We start from the raw sequence: 14523 nt of genomic DNA, 5'->3' as shown, positions 1-14523 counted from the left end.
TAATCTGTCCAAGTCATTACCAAATGAGGTACTTTTGATATATATATATATATATATATATATATATATATATATATATATATATATATATATATATATATATATATATATATATATATATATATATATATAAAATTATAGCTTTAGTGGTGGTGCTTGAAACCTGAAATCCCTTATACTATTGTGACATCAAGCATGATTTGCAATAAGCTTAAAATTACCCTGTCATCACAGGGCCACTTTTACAAAATAGGATACTGGTAAGAGAAGCATTTTTTTACTGGCCTTGCTGGCAGCCAGTGTATTGAAAAGCCGATAAATCCTTTAACCTCCTATAGTGGTACACAAGATGATGGAAGGAACCAGAGCAGCCGGGGGGCTACCAAAAAGTAAGCAAACACTTTTTTTTACAGGTGACCTTTTTTGTTAAAGTGCCCCTTCAAAGTAAGTGTAAGTTCTGACTGAATGATAATTTGTTTGTTGAAGCACTGTGTATCATAAACAATGGGCAGTTATTAAACTAAGTACTTTTTTACCCTTTGTTTATCCTTTGTTGCATCTTAGTGCTGTTGATCTCATGCAGTCTTTTTGTAGCCACTTCATGCCTATATGAACATACGACAGCAATAGTTGTTTGAGATTTCCAAGGATTGGTTTCCTGATGGTGAACAAAGTGAGCCATGCCTAAGCAATGAACCTAAATGGACACATAGACTCTCCAAAGGAGGTCGGCATGACACAATTACAATACAGGAGCATAAAACTACTTTAACACTGAGGAGTTTTTCAGGTACTTTAATGCTGGAAATAGCCACTGAAAAGCGCCTGAAAACCTCCTACATATTCATTGTAGTGTGTCTTTTCACACTGGGGTGGTGCGCTTGCGGGACGTTACGAAAGGTCCTGCAAGCAGCATATTTGGGGTGGTTTGGGAGCGCTGTAAATAGCACACCCAAAATGCTCTGCCTATTGCAATGAATGGGCTTTGAATGCACCAGGGTTAAAAAGCACCCCGCTAGCAGCCAAAAAGTGCCACTAAAAGAGCACTGCAAAATTGAGCGCTAACGGTCAGTGCTGCCAGTGGGAAAGTAGCTTAACTCTGAGACACTCAGTAAAAGACAGCTCCTGAACAAGGACCATTATGGCAGGATCAACAGTTATTATTTTAATGAACTCCGTAAATAAAATAAAAAATTTTAATTACTCTTAACATTGGCATGTTAGGCCCTCTACACACGAAAGGATATCCTTTGGAAACGGTCCGCCGGACCGTTTCCAGCGGACATTTCTGCTCCCAATTTTGATCTGATGGGCTGTACACACCATCAGATCAAAATCCCAGCGGAAAACATACGCGGTGACGTGGCCGTGCCGTCGTGGCGACGTGCGCGACCCTGGAAGGTAAATACTTCCACGCATGCGTCTAATCACTTTGACGCATGCAAGGGATGGGGATCGCTTGGACTTATCCGGTGAGTCTGTACAAACGACCGGATCAGTCCGACGGACAGGTTTCCAGCGGATAGATTTCTTAGCATGCTAAGAAATTTTTATCCGCTTGAAAACCGTCGGCTGGAGAAATGTCCGCCGAAAAATGTCCACTAGGCCGTACACACGACCGGATTTGTCTGCTGGAACTGATCCGCGGATAAATCCCAACGGACAGATCCGGTCGTGTGTACGGGGCCTTAAAGGTTATATGAAATTAATTAACACTACCCATAATTCAAAGCCATAATACAGATCACCAATCCATGCATTGCTTATTTACCCATTTTACAATCTTTTTATTCTTTATAGTTGTAAGTATTACAATGTGTATGGAGTCTATATAGATACTAATGCTCAGTTGGATGGCTTCCTTTGTTGAGCCTTGACACTATAATTATAGTATGTAATATATGTATTCCTATTCATCTGTCCTTTTTCCTGACCCATTGTTGACACGAATAATTAAAAATATATAAATCACAGCCAGCAACAGTGCATTGGAAACTTTGGGAACTGCCATATCTGTAGAGATTGAAGGATCTTCCACAGCATATGGGACGCCCTAAGTCATCAAAGTCTGATATATTTATTCAAGCAGCCATAACATGACTGTATGTGTAAGTAAAAAAAAACTATTGTTTTAACACCCTAGCTTCTACTACTATCCACCATTGGTAGTCTATCATAGACTCCCTTTGGTACCATATTGTAAGCATTTTTTGAAGGTTAGACAGTAAGGTTCAGGGTATCTCAACCTTTTGACATTATGACATGCATGCAAAACTGACACAGCCCATTTCTACAGCTGCTCTTTCAGACCATTGGCTCATCATGTTGGCAGAATGAACTGAGAGGGCTAAAGAATATGGCCCGGACAGCACGGACATGTGGATGCCCCCGGGATAGATAGTCATTTATAAAAAATAAAAAAAAAGAAGCCATGTCACTTTAGGAAATAGGTACAGTAAGTCAAGCGGCAAATGAGGGCAAGTATGAGGGAAGGTCATTGATCCAATTGTGAAGGTGTATAAGGTCACATGTCTAGAGGGAAGATTCTGGAATTGGGGAAAGGCTAAATAAAAGAGTCCCCTGAAGGTATCTCCTCACAGCTGGTCAGAATACAGCAACAAGCCCCCCCCCCCCCCCTTGTCGAGGCACTTTATGTGGTTTTGTCACCCTTTTAAAGGTAAAGGGGGACTTGTTTTTTGATATACGGTATTGCTCGAGTCCTGAAGACTGAGCTGTTTATATTTATTATTTACAAGTGAGAATGTTATGGATTAATAATATGATTGATTGAATTTAATGTATTTTCATTTGACACCAATAAAAGTGCCTCGGCCAATTTTACTCCAAGAATGTTGTGAGCGTAGTTATTTATTAAAGTAAAGTGGTTATTTAAGGAGGCATAGGTGTATCCTACATTTCCTTGCAGATAAAGTAGTAATTTGCTACAATGTTAGCCCTCTGCTCTATTAATGAAGTACATTTCGATCAATGTAATATCTATGACACTGCTGTTCCTGAAATATTTACTGTGTTGCCTACACAACCCTCTAAGGTGTACTAGACCTATGTAGCAGAACCTCAATGCAATGCAGTGGGAAGTTAATCTCTCAGCATGTTAAAGTGGTGAAAATTCTGGGGACAACTATGCTGTAGGTATGTATAACGCATGCTGAAAATAAACTGTTTAATACATGTTGGCTTTATTACTATACTGTAAAGTAAGAAGCTGCATCTGTGGATATACTGTGTCTATGTTTACATTTCTGGGAGAGGGGAGGAGACTGGAAAGTGCACTATTAAAAACTCCAAACACCTTGTACACTTATCTATGCCATAAATTGTATCACATTTTAATCTGCCACGGATATACATATTCAGTGGCAAAAAAATCATAATTCATTCTAGGCATTCTTTTTATACTGATAAAAATGAGATTTCAGCATTTTTCACACTATGAACGCAAATGAATATTACACTGAAGTAAGGCATCCAAACCCTCAATCTTGTCATCTCCCTTGTAAGACAAATATTAGGTTACATGACACCTGTGTTATTATATTTCAGTAACAGAATGATGTTTTATCTTTATCAGCCTTATCATTACATTATGGCTTATTTTTATATTAAAGACACACAATGACATAATAAAATTAGGTGGGTGATGGCAATTTCCTATTTCCATCATCTGCGCCTCGCGTCTGCTCATAATTAGGAACACTATAAACAGCAGGAGCTACCAATTGCTGTGCTGCATTTATTTTTCCATGCTTCATTATCTATGCAGCATGGTGGTTCAGACAAACTAGTGCAACTGGCATGAAGGAAATCATACACAGTGTAATGGACTGGCACACTTCCAAACTGCTAATCTACCATGTGATTGATATGACTCGCGTTCCCTATGAGAGCAAAGTTTTCACATCTTTTCCATTTCTCCAGAGTTATTAGGATTTCAGTCTAGATTGTCAAGATATAATGCTTGATAATATAAATCAGATTATACATGAATATATATTTCCATCAGGTTCAAAGGAAACTCAATATCAAGGCTAATAGAGTAAAAAGTGTATGATCCTTATGTCAGTTATTTTTTTTAAATGACTTGTTTTCAGGAAACAAGAAAATATCATGCTGGCAGAGATATATCAGCAGCTGTACAGATCGAGCTCTGTAAGATTTAAGTTCCCTTCCCTTTGACATCTCATTCACACCATGGACCTCTTTCTACATCATACAAACCTTTAATAATGTCATTTTGGTAGTGAATAACAGGTATGCAATCTATTGCAGAATGCTTAAAGTCCAGCTCTAGCATTTTTATGCTTTTTTTTATTCCTCTCTTGTGGTTTGCAAAAAGCCCTACTAACACTTCATCGATGCCCTCTGCATCTTCTTCTACTGCCTGTCCCTACACATCATTAAATCTCATCCAGCTACTTCCTTTAATCCTAGGACTTCAGTTATTTACTACTGGGCTAGCCTCGTCATGCAGCCTAGGTCCACATTGTAATGTGGCATAGGGCAGAAATCAAACATCACATTGTATTCAATGTTCTACTGAGCAGTGATGACTGCCTGCCACAGAGACAATGAAGGGCAAAAGAACAGCGTGCATAAAAATACTAGGACCAATTAACCTACCAGCATGTCTTTGAAATGTAAAAGAAAATCCACACAAGAACCTGCAAATTCATTAAGGAAGTGTCCTGGATTTGATTTGAACCAAGGACCCTAGTCTTGTAAGGCAGAAGTGCTAACCATCAAGGCACTGTGCTGGTCTCAGAGGGCTTTAAAACAAGCCTGATAAATGCCAAGAAAATATGTAGTCTTCCAGACCATTACTTCTGAAAATGTTACTTGATTGGCTGTCGTAAACACCATAGAAAAGTGTTCACAGCAGAGTTTGCTCGTTGCAGGTTAGTGGCCTAAATCGTACCAAAGGCAGAGTCTTTGCATTAGTCCAGTTGTGATAGGTTCTCTTGAAGCATATATAAAAATAAACATAATTTGTAACTTACCACCTGTCTAATGCGCAAACTTACGTAATATGCACAAACCCACCTTCACTGACTATCATTAGCTATGTATACTTGTTGTTTTCCTTAATATATGGTATAATTCAGGGATATGCAATTACCGGACCTCCAGCTGTTGCAAAACTACACGTCCCATCATGCCTCTGGGTGTCATGCTTGTGGTTGTCTGAGCCTTGCAATGCCTCATGGGACTTGCAGTTCTGCAACAGCTGGAGGTCTGCTAATTGCATATCCCTGATATAATTGGACCCCTTGCGTGGGTGACTTTTGTTTTGTACTTTTCTAAAAGCTTTAATAAAAATGTTATTGTACCAGAACATTCTTACTGAAGAAAAATCAGCCTTGTTATGGACAGGTCAGCAGCTAAAAGTGACTGCTACACTCAAATCAACCACAAAGTAACATGAAATGTAAAACAGATCTGGGTAATAATAAAACAAAAATGAAGGGCAAAAACAAGGAAGATAAGAAGGTTGTTGTCAAACAGCTAATAACCACATGTGTTCCTGAGTTTGTAATACTAAAGGGTTAACTAAAGATGTGTAGACATAATTGGTACATAAGAAAATGTACCCATCACTGCACTAGGCTAGCCATCAACCCTCACTGCCCTCTCACTAAAGCAACACCAACATTCTGAACTATGGCTGCTCTCAGCCTCCCCTTTTATAGTGATGAATTGGTTTATGGGTCAATTAAAATATGTGTTAACTGTGAATTCAGCTACGATTCATCGGTTTAGGGCAAATTCCAGAAATTCACCCAAAATGTATGTTTGTGTGAATTGAAATCTCAATACTAATAATTAAAACACATGATTTAAAGCCCTAATGCATTCCCATATTTTCTATAGCCACTCTACAGTGAGTATGACCTATCCTTTTAACCCATTCAATTGGCATTGCCCATGACAACTTCAACCAGTTTAGTTTTAAAAATTTATTTTGTCAGATTTTTTTAAGGTCTAAACTAGTTACAGACAGTTTTGAACTTCATATATTAAGAATCTGCCAAAGTGAGAACAATTGTTACTTTTCTCATTTATATAACAATTGTATAATTTTACATATACACTTATCTCATCAGGAATGAAAAATAAAGGAAAATACAATAATGAAGCTCAGAAAGTTAAAGCTTAGAGAAGAAAAGCTTCCATCTACTTCCAAATTATATGTTTTACTGTATGCCAAAACCAATAAAATCAATTAAACAAGAGAACACAAATACCTATCTATCTACAATCAACCCGACATGCCGTTTAAAATGTGTCTAACAGGTCTGTTATCTTTCCGTGGTTTTGAAAGATTATTAAAACAAAGCCTTCCTTAAATCGGACAAGACCTAAGGTTAATTGGCAGGTATGTAGGAAGTGTTGAGGAAGATAATGGTAACATTAATTGACCTTTACATTTTCAGAGAAACACAGAGTGATACAACACATTTCAGACAGCTAACAAGGCTTAATCTGTCGCAGACAATTTATGAAGGCTCCTTTTCTCATAAGCAGGAACATTGCATATTCAAATTGTTTTATCAGTGCAGTGCATGCTCTTAAAGAGCAAATGTTTGAGATGGATCATGGCAGCCAATGAATTTCACTGAGCATCAAGTTGCCCATTAACAGCAGTTCAAAAGGTCAGTATTTTTACACACATGTATTAGCGTTTACTGTCTCAGATGGCACATGTTATTTTACAATATGCCTTTATTGTGGCTCATTTCATGAAGTCATTGCAGTAATTAAAGTTTTACAACCTTCAGCTGATTGGGTGTTTTCTTCAAACAACAAATCACTTTAGAACAACACAGTGTTGTTACATTTTGCCTGGCTTCTAGAATGTAAAAATAATTCACTGTGGTGGTTATAGGATATCTAAATACAAGAATAAAAATGTAATACATTGCAGCTTATCATGGAAAAAAATGACTCAAATAGCAGTAATTGAATGGATGGATTTTTGATGCAAGGCGGGAATATCAAAAATACATACATTTTATTACAAAAATATACAAAAATGTATACATAAACAACTTAAATAATAAGAAACCATATAGGATATATGATGTAGGAAATATCCTCTGTGCATCAGAGGATATTTCCTACATCATATATCCTATATGGTTTATTTTTATTTAAGTTGTTTATGTATAATTTTTTGTATATTTTTGTAATAAAATGTATGTATTTTTTATATTTCCCGCCTTGCCTCAAAAGTCTGTCCATTCAATTACTGCTATTTGAGTATTTTTTTTTTCATGTTTTTGCTATTTATGGATGTTGGCAAATGTGATTGCTCCCACCCCCTCCCTTTCCCATGTTTTTGATTTATTGCAGCTTATCAGTCCTTAGTTGCAGTGGCTGCATTAACTAATTAATTTCTTTATTTTAGGCTAAGAAATGTTTCATTAAGTACAGAACATTCCTGTTGATCTTGACAAAAATTCTGTATCTTTCTCACTTCCTTTGAGATACACTAGAAGCATAAAGCAATCTTATCTTCCTTCTGTAATACCTGCGGTGGCCGCTAGGTGGCGTTACCGTTGTGCTCAGTGTATAGTATGCAAATTGCATACTAACACCGATTCACAACGTTGCGCGAGCCCTGCGTACGCAATTTACGTCGTTTACGTACAGCGTTTTTCGCGCAAGGCTGCCCCTTATGTATACCCGTCGTTCCCGCGTCGCGAAATTTTAATTTTACGTAGTTTGCGTAAGTGAATCGTGAATGGACACCATTCACGTTCACTTTGAAGCAAATGACGTCCTTTCGACGTCATTTGCCGCAATGCACGTCGGGAAAGTTTCCCGACGGAGCATGCGCCCTATGATCGGCGCGGGAACGCGCCTAATTTATATGATTCCCGCCCCCTACGGGATCATTTAAATTGCGTGCTCTTGCGCCGGGCATTTTGCCGGCGCGTCCGCGCAATTTACGGAGCTTCTGCTCCGTGAATCAAGGGCAGCGTAGCAAATTTGCGGGGGCGCAGGGCAAACGCGTTGCCCTGCGCCTCCGTAAATTATGGGCAATTCTACCTGAATGTTTACAGTGCTGAAAAACCTTCTCAAGTGCCAATGTATCAAAGTATATATATAGATATATATATCTATATATCTATATATCTATATATATATATATATATATATATATATATATATATATATATATATATATATATATATATATATATAATTACAAATAAATATTTAAACAATTCTTGTGCAAAAATCCAATAAATAGACCCAAGTGCAAAATATCAATACGATAGTATGTCAAAAATTACACTTGGGCCAAAGAAACAAATAACTGTGTACATTTTTATAATAATAAACATTAATTAATAAATTGCAGCTGCTGTTTCAACCCCCAAGTGAGAAAGTAATATTATATATGCACAACGCAAACACTATTGTGCAAACAGCGCTTGGTAACATTAAATGGTTATCAGAACATCAAATACTATAGATATACAGTATGTAACTCCATGTGCAAATAAATAATTGTGAAGTATAATGAAAAAATTAATTGTAAATAATCTTGAAAACGAAATAAATGTTCAAATAGCAAGTTATAATTGAGCAGTAGGTCACTCTTCACAGAAAATTCCTCAATTTGTATGTGTTAATCCAAATTGTAAATCAGTAATATAGTGCCAACAAATGTCAACATCCAAAACCTTCCTAAAAAATCCTCTATAAATCAAAATAAAACAAATTCCCCAAAAATGTCCTTTGAGTTATCCAGTGAAAAAACTTCTTCCTGCATAAACCATGCAATAACTCCAATGACAAACCCCAAAGGAAGATAAATCATATAGAGCTTGTGGGTCTCCAGGACCTTCTGAAAACCTTCAGCCAATTCCTTAAAGATCCTCCTTCCAATGTCGAATATAACTCCAATACGAGATGTTACCAGCGGTACCAAGTAAAGAAAAAAAAGGACGGACTCCTCATAGTGTAAAACTGTAGAGGTAGTTTATTTAAAAGCCTTAGGAGCCAGTGATCATGTTTTTTCTCCTCACACTGATGAGGCTGCACTGATGGGCACTGATGGGATGCACTGATGGGCACCGATTGGCGGCACTGGTGGGCACCGATAAGGCAGCACTGGTGGGCACTGAGAGGCGGCATTGATGGGCACTGAGAGGTGACACTGAGAGGTAATGGGCACTGATGGGCATTGATGGGTGGCAGTGATGGGCACTAATCAGCACTGGTAGGTGAGACTGATATGCAGCAGTGCTAGGTGGTACTGATGAGGCACTGACTGGCACCACTGGTGGGCATTGATAGGTGGCAGTGATGGGCAATGATAGGTGGTACTGATTGGCACTGACAGGTAGCACTGGTGGTCATTGTGGGCACTGGCAGGTGGCACTGGTAGGGGGCACTGGCAGGGAGCATTGGTGTGCACTAATGAGGCTGATGTGCCTCTTCCACTGGGGACCGATGTCCCCTTTGCAGGAGCCAGTGATCGTTTTTTTTTCTCCTCACACTCTCAGCACGAGGGAAAAAAAGGATTGCCGAGCATTGTTTACATCACGTGATCAGCTGTCATTGGCTGACAGCTGATCACCTGGTAAGGGGCCAGGACCGGCCCCTTATTTGATACATTTTTTTTTTTTTTTTAAAGTGTATTTTTGTGCGTGTACTCGAGAGAGGAGCCGGACTGCAGGAGTTGGGAGTAGGCAGGCCTCCCCCAGAGGCAATCTGCCACCTTTCTCCATGCCCCGGGTGGCAATGGCGGGTGTGTGAGGGGGTCCTCCCACACAGCCCGCCCTACCTGCTCCGCTTTGAAGCCCAACGGGGCAGAGGGACTCCCTATAAGGGAGTGAGAGGATTAGCCCACTCAACCAGCCCCATTAGTCCTTCGCCTCTCTTTTAGAGACCGCGTGGTCAAAGTGCGTGTGTTAACCCAATTTAGAGTGCGTGTGTAGGTGTGGTGGTTTTTGTGGGAGGGGGGTGGGCGTACTAAGCGCAGGCTTACCTTGCATAGCACACCCACCGGGAGCCGGGCTGAGACCACCAAACTCAATTCACATGAAGCCGAGACCGGGATCCGAACCTCTAGCTGCAGAGGTGAATGGCTTGTCAGCGCAGTGCCAATCGCGTTGAGCCACCGCAGCTCCCACCGGCCCCTTATTTGGATCTGTGATCACCCAAGTCTCAGTGACTCAGTGATCGCAACGCGCGCCGTGCGTGCTCTGCAGGGGGCACGTGCAAAGGGGAGGACACCTATTGACGTCCTCCCAGCAATTGGGATCCGCACTGTAGCCGTCATTCAGCTATAGAGCGGGCCTCTAGTGGTTAAATAAAAGGTGGGTAAGTGGGTGGAGAGAGAGTGACATGTGGAGAGAGACAGAACAGTGAATTCCTGCTAAGAAAACTCCTGCTAAGAGAACAGAAACTGTGCCCATTGCCAGTGAAGTTTCTGTGTCCTCCTCTGTGGTGCACCAAATATCTCCTAATGTCAATATCCTCCTGACATGTGAGCCGTTAATTTTGTGTATATAGGATATACATCATTTTCAGAGAAGCTGACCGGAGATCGTGGCTGAGAATTACACAACTTATACGCTGATTTATCTGCGATCTAGGATATGAGGACACTCAAGAGTGGGCTTCTTTCTCACACACCCCCCTCTATCTTCTATGAGCACACACGTGTGCTGTCTTCTTTCCAACGCATCATCTTGGGTTTAAGTCGATTCTGCTTTGAACAAGTGTATTTCATTCCAGTGCTTGCATCAAAGATTGACACTATCATATAAGGACTTTCTAACCAAGGACATTGTTTGAATTTTGTTGCAAGTTTTAAATTTTTAATTTTGTGTTGTGTCCAGCGCTGCCTGGTGAATTTTAATACATTTTCTGACATAACATTTTCAGGTTACATCATTCACCCAGCAATTGATGTTTAATTGGTCCATGAACCAATCTTAATGGTAGCAGCTGCAGCCATTTATTTTGGCAAGTTTGGAATTTAGCATATCTTTAATCTACCACTAGCTTAATCCATGAGCGCTTGTATTGTGTTTTAGGTGTGGGTGGTTTACTTATACACACACAAGTCACAAGTCCGTCCTCTTTATTCTTTCCTTGATATCGCTAGTGACATCATGTACAGTATTGGAGTAATGGATTGAAAAGCAGTGTAGGTTTGGCGCTGTTCTGTGTGAGTGAAAGGTGCTAATATCTAATAAACTAGAAAATGTTTAAAGTGACAAGTGCTGAATGATTTATTGAAAAAGTGCATGGAATTAATGCTGTTGTGTTACACCCTCAGCTGGGTTAATCCTAAACCATATGAGGAACTTCTGTGCGTATGGTGATGCAGCTTTAAATGTGTAAAGTGACACGTGCTAAATGTAACCTTAAAGATCCTATTAAAATTGATGCTAGTGTGTTTCCCCCCTCCGGCCGGATTAATCCTAATCTATGTGAGGAACTCTTGTGCATGAAGGTGATGCAGCTTGATGCGTGTTTAGACTAATTGAATAGCCGCTAAAATAAATTAACATTCACTGATAGCACAATAAATTAAATTAATAATATATACACAAGCAAACAATATAATAAATTCAGGGTTGTGACAAATTTAAAAAATGCAAAGTGACTTGTGATCATACAAAGAAAAAGTGTCCAGTGCTTATAGACATAAAAATGCTTCTTAACCAGTTAATGGCAGTGTGGGTGATTTTTCCGTGCTCTTATTACAAATGAACTCACCAGCAATTTCATACCCCCAGGGGTATTTAGGCAGCCACAGTATGTGCCACTGTGTAGCAATCTGGGAAACAATCTGTCCAAGATGTTTACTGTTATGTCCAAAGAGTTTAGATGGAAGAGAGAAGAATGGCCATAACGTGATACAGTTTAAAAGTTTATTTATTTCAAATAAAAAATGCAAATGTACTCAAAATGTTTAAAATTGTTTACGACAAACAATGCAGACACAGGTGCCGAGAGGAAATCCTGTCTACGGCCCTGACCAGAAGTGATGCAAAGATGAATCAAGCTCCTCCCTACGCGTTTCATCACTCTGACATCATCTGGAGCGTGCCTTTGCAATATTACTTCGTATTGGAGTAATATTTGATATTGGGAGGCGGATCTTTACCACTTAAGGACTGCCACACAAACATTTACATCGGCAGAATGGCACAGACAGGCAAATGGGCATACAAGTACATCCAGTTTTAAAGAAATTAATTGATGCATTATGGGGTATTGCACACACAGATCCCCATTCTCGTTCTGTCACAAATGATCGCAGGTGCCCGGCGGACATTGCGCCTGCCGGGAATGTGCATTGGCTCCGGGGTCACACGACGGCCTGCTATGTGGACTTAAAGGAGCGACGTATAGCCACGGATTTGCGCAGCCATGCCAACCTGCCGCAGTATAACTGCCGCGGCTGGTCATCTAGCAGTTAAAGCATACTAAAAACGAATTGGATGACATTATGAGCCTTTGTTGCAGTGTAGAAGGAGGTAAACTGCAGCTCAAATGCACCTGTCAATGAATTCTAATTGATTCTGTTTGATGTGTGTCAGAGTTATAACTTGTAGTCACAAAGAGAAGTGCATGTGACAGAATGACAAGCACAATTAAAAGGCACTTGTCACCCCATAGCAGGAATTGTATTAACTATGACCTTCATAGAAGGATTGCCAGGGATTCTTCTAATAAAAGTCGCATTTTTGTAAAGATTATACAAATACAGCCTGAATGCTAGTTAACAAAGTCTATGTGATGGTTTTTATGGGTATTTGTATTCCTGGGCTGGAAACTAAAGTTTTACATAGATTACAATGTGGCCAGTTTAGCAGGGACCAGACAAATTTCTATCCATGGAGGGGCACTGTGGTTGTACAGAAGTCAATCTGCTTCTATACAACCGCCCTGTCTGATTTTTACTGCTTGATCAGCGATGCAGTCTATAGCCTGCCATGCTGAACAGTGTGTTATGACCGTGGGGAAGACGAAATAGCAGGGAGGAGTCCCTTATCCACATCAAATGTCTGGATGGGGGAATCGAGTCAGATGTTTTCTTTTAACCCACTGAATGAAAAAAAAAAGACTCATCATCCTTAAGACAGTTTTGTAAAGGTCTGCAAACTAATTACCAAAAGAGATGTTATCTGGTGTACAACTTTACCAGAATTGAATGCAAGGTTCTGTATTGAATAGGTAGATTGTGTCACCATACAATAACAGGAAAACAAGGATCTTATGTTTTATGCCCATAAAGGACAAGATTATCACTACAGCAAGGTGTGCTAGTGAAGATCCTTATTTGCCATAGAAGATGAGACTTTCATCAGGGTAAGATAGATTTTCACTCAAAGCAGGCACACAATTAAGACATGGTCAGGGGCAGGTTTTATTTGGTCCCAAAGCTATTGGGGGATGCACTAATTAATAAAGCTGCCTTTTGCCTATTTTAATTAATCAGTCTCAACATCTGTCTCCCTGCTCCTGTTTAGCCTTGTCTTACTGTGCAATAGAATTGCTATATGTCTCCTAAATTTTCACTGGAAAATGGTAAATACATAGCATACACAATCATAAACATATAGGAGATTGTTGCAGGTTTTGGCTTAAAGGGGTTGTAAAGGTTAATTTTTTTATTTTCTAAATAGGTTCATTTAAGCTAGTGCACTGTTGGTTAATTTCCCTTCGCTTTCTCTTCTAAATGTTTTTTTCTTTGTTTTCTTTGTCTGAATTTCTCACTTCCTGTTCCTCCTCAGTAAGCTATTTGGGTTGACTAACCCCCAGTCAGATGATGGGGGCAAGCTTACTGAGGAGAAACAGGAAGTAAGAAATTCAGACAAAGAAAAAAACATTTAGAAGGAAAATCAAAAGAAAAGGTAAGTGAACCAACAATGCACAAGCTTAAAGGAACCTATTTAGAAAATAAAAAACAAACCTTTACAACCCCTTTAATAGCCAGTCAGTTGACTACCATTGTATTACTTGAGTAAAATACAATTTAAATGTTTAATCCCTTCTCACCCAGCCCCAGCATCAACTTACCTGGTTCTTCACCCCTGCGGGGGCAATCCTATTACCACTTTCAATGGCTGTCGCATGATTGGGGGCAGTCCTGCCAGCCCCCCAGCCCCAGATTATTACTAGAGACCAGTTCAGTAGTTGACTATGGCAGCTCGATCAGTGTGCTGGGAGCATGCAGTGAGCACACTTTCATCACAGAAACCTTGACCCATAAACTCTTATGTGGGTGTTAAAGCCCACTCTCTTTGCTGCCGCACATATACATTACATGTGTGACAACAGATTAAATAAGCATGATGTGGTGTACCTTCCAATCCAAAGTAAATCAAACTGTGGAACAAATATAGTATGTACACAAGTAACCTAATAATATTTGCTTATTCAATATTTTTCTAAGTATTAAAATTAATGGGAACAAATAGATTATTTTCTATGTGCAGTAAACAGATACATTTAATTAGATAGCTAAAG

General features: G+C 39.5%; 1 protein-coding gene across 4 annotated transcripts in view; it reads right to left on the bottom strand.

Moving 5' to 3' along the window:
- NLGN1 (neuroligin 1) overlaps positions 1-14523 on the bottom strand; it is a 910902-nt gene that overhangs the window by 85395 nt on the left and 810984 nt on the right. The window lies entirely within an intron of this gene.

This window comes from Rana temporaria, chromosome 4, assembly GCF_905171775.1.
Source record: "Rana temporaria chromosome 4, aRanTem1.1, whole genome shotgun sequence".
Classification (NCBI taxonomy): domain Eukaryota; kingdom Metazoa; phylum Chordata; class Amphibia; order Anura; family Ranidae; genus Rana; species Rana temporaria.
This window is presented reverse-complemented; position numbering and strand designations above follow the sequence as displayed.